This window comes from Lepidothrix coronata, unplaced genomic scaffold, assembly GCF_001604755.1.
Source record: "Lepidothrix coronata isolate B3197 unplaced genomic scaffold, Lepidothrix_coronata-1.0 Scaffold90, whole genome shotgun sequence".
NCBI classification, from domain to species: domain Eukaryota; kingdom Metazoa; phylum Chordata; class Aves; order Passeriformes; family Pipridae; genus Lepidothrix; species Lepidothrix coronata.
Genome location: NW_016690270.1, coordinates 1,600,595 through 1,603,232, shown reverse-complemented (window position 1 = coordinate 1,603,232; position 2,638 = coordinate 1,600,595). Strand labels below are relative to the sequence as shown.

Genomic DNA, 2,638 nt, shown 5'->3' with positions numbered 1-2,638 from the left:
CAGACTTTAACAAAAGGATTTATTCAGTGCACAGGACAGAGCAGCAGGTGGGAGGATATGAACAATGCAGGTCATCCTCCACCTCACCTGTGTAAGAAATCAAAGGATGCAATCACCAGAGAAGGGACTGTATCTTCCAGTTATCTTCCTCCCACCGGTCTGGAAAGCTTGTCACATATTTAACACACCTGACTGGGAATCCTCGGGTGAAGGGAAATGTGGGGTAACAAAACACAGTGTCTCAGATAATGACAGTGTTTCTGCAACAAGTCCTGGAGCCGCCAATGACCTGTAACATCATCACTTGGCTCTCTTGAGCTCAGATTGTACCGACTCGTGTGGTGACTTTTTTCTCCTGGACCAGGTTCCACCACACACAGATTACATGCCAAGGGGAATCTGTACCTAAATTCAAATACACAGAAATTATGTAAAGAAAGAAGCCATGCTAGGGAAAGCTGTATGAAGGAGATGGTGGCTCCTCTCAGGGCTCAAGGTTTCTCTTCTGTGCGTGCACAAAGGTGAAGGCACAGGCGTAAAATAAAGCTGTGGCAATGGATAATGGCAATAACTGAGGAGTGGGACATGGGGCAGAGACAGGAGAGAGGGAGAAGGCAAGGGCTGCAAGGGTGTGAGGAGCAGCAGGGAGAATATCTGGCCAAAGCTACACCAGAACCAGGAGGGAAACGGGAAAATAAAAAATCCTCTCTTTGGACAAGAGGGGAAAGAGATGAAACTTGCCCAAATCTGAGACAAACAGACACATGGGGAAGGGAAAAGAGCATTTTTGCTGGAGGCTCATCCTGACGAACAGCAGAAAACACCAAAGCCAACCACCATGTTTCATCTACAAACACCAAAGGCAACCACCACGTCTCTTTTTGCCGCTTGGGTCCTGCTGTCCCTGGGCACACGGTGCGGCGGGGCCTGCCGGCCACACGGCTGGGGGGACAGCTCACCACTCCCACCTTGCAAATGGAACAGAAGCCCAGGCTGGCCAGGAAGAAAGGAGAAGTGTCCAAGGTCACCAGTGTTATGGCAGACACCCTCCTGCCCTTGGGTTTCCTCAGGAAGGGGACCAAGTTCCCACGGGGCTGCCACTGCCCGGGGCTGGAGCAGATGAGGCAGCGTAAGAAGGGAGGTGTCAGCCTGAACTGTCTGAGGGGTCTCCTGAGCCCAGCAGGGTTGTGGAACAACCAGTGCTGAAGAAAGCCTTGGTGACTGGAGCAGGGAGAGCTGAGAAAGACCATTCAAAGCAGAAGGCCCACCAGGATGGCACTGGGGAGGAGGAAGAGCAAAAGCCCTGAGCAGGTACTGGTGGCTCCAGACATGGGCTGATCCACATTTGTCTGTTCCGAGTTTGTCTCCATTTCTTCAGTGTCTGTCTGCATTTCTTCAGTGTCCAGGGCACCTGCTGAAAGAAGAGAAGAAAACATGGAGTTAGAGGGGAAGACCTGGACAGAGGAGGAACTCCCACTCATGCAGGTCTGTCAGTGATGTGCCCCCAGGCACCGCGGGGCAGCAGAGCTCCAGTCCAGGGGAGGTGTGACAGCCCGTGGGTTAGTGGGAGCAGGCTGCAAACAAGACCATGCTTCAGGGGCCAGACATCCAACCAGCCCCTCAGTGTTAGAGGAAAGAGTGAGGAAGAGGCCACGTATGAGAGGGGGATCCAAAGGACCAGTCTGACACTGTTCCTCCCAAGCCCTCTCCATGCTGCTTGGGGATCACTGCATGTCCGAGTGTCCGTGCCAGCACAGACTCCACGGATACCTTACCTGACAGGGAGGTCTGGAAATGGGGGCTCTGCCCTTTTCTTTCTTTGGAGGATGATGTTAAGCGCAAGAAGGTGGGCTCTTCAGGGCTGAGGACCACTGACTTTGAGGGGGTTATGAGCTCAGCTCTATTGAAACCTAACTTGATCCCTGGAACAACTTGGCTGAGGGACGGAGGTGGACTGGAAAAGGCTGATTTCTCTTTCCCATCCTCTTTGACACCTTTCCTTGTTTCTGGGACTGATCTGGGGCTGACGGCTGTGCCCCTGCTTTCTAATAAGGCTGGATTCTCTGTAGTGAAGGAGCTAACAGGCTCTCCAGTGTCTACCTCTGCCTGTTAAGATTATAATCCAGGTCTAACATGGGCTCAAAGGAAAGAGTTACCCCGGCTGCCTCAGAAGGATCAGGTCTTCCTGGTTCTGGTTTTGTGGTAGTGGCAGCTTTTGGTTGTGTCTTTGCTGTTGTGGCAGGTGTTGGTGTTGTAGCAGCAGGTGTTGGCTTGGCTGTAGTGGTGGTAGATTTTGGTGTAGCAGCAGGTGTTGGTTTGGTTTGTGTGGTGGGTGTTGGCCTGGCTGTGGTTGTACCAGGTTTTGACGTAGCCAAAGCCGGAGTGGGTTTTGATGTGGTGGGTGTTGGTTTGGTCATAGCTGTGGTTGGTTTTGGCTTGGCTGTAGTGGTGGTTGTGGTGGGTTTTGGTGTGGTGGGTGTTGGCTTGGTCATAGCTGTGGTTGGTTTTGGCTTGGCTGCAGTGGTGGTTGTGGTGGGTTTTGGTGTGGTGGGTGTTGGCTTGGTCATAGCTGTGGTTGGTTTTGGCTTGGCTGCAGTGGTGGTTGTGGTGGGTTTTGGTGTGGTGGGTGTTGGTTTGG

At 52.6% G+C, this 2,638-nt stretch overlaps 1 long non-coding RNA gene across 1 annotated transcript; it reads right to left on the bottom strand.

The window, feature by feature from the left end:
- On the bottom strand, nt 1–2,424 carry LOC108500423. The gene is made up of 2 exons (XR_001875848.1): nt 1,776–2,424; nt 1–1,414 (listed from the first exon to the last, which is right to left on the bottom strand). It is a non-coding gene; the product is annotated as an uncharacterized LOC108500423 (long non-coding RNA).
- Between the last annotated feature and the right edge of the window lie 214 nt (nt 2,425–2,638).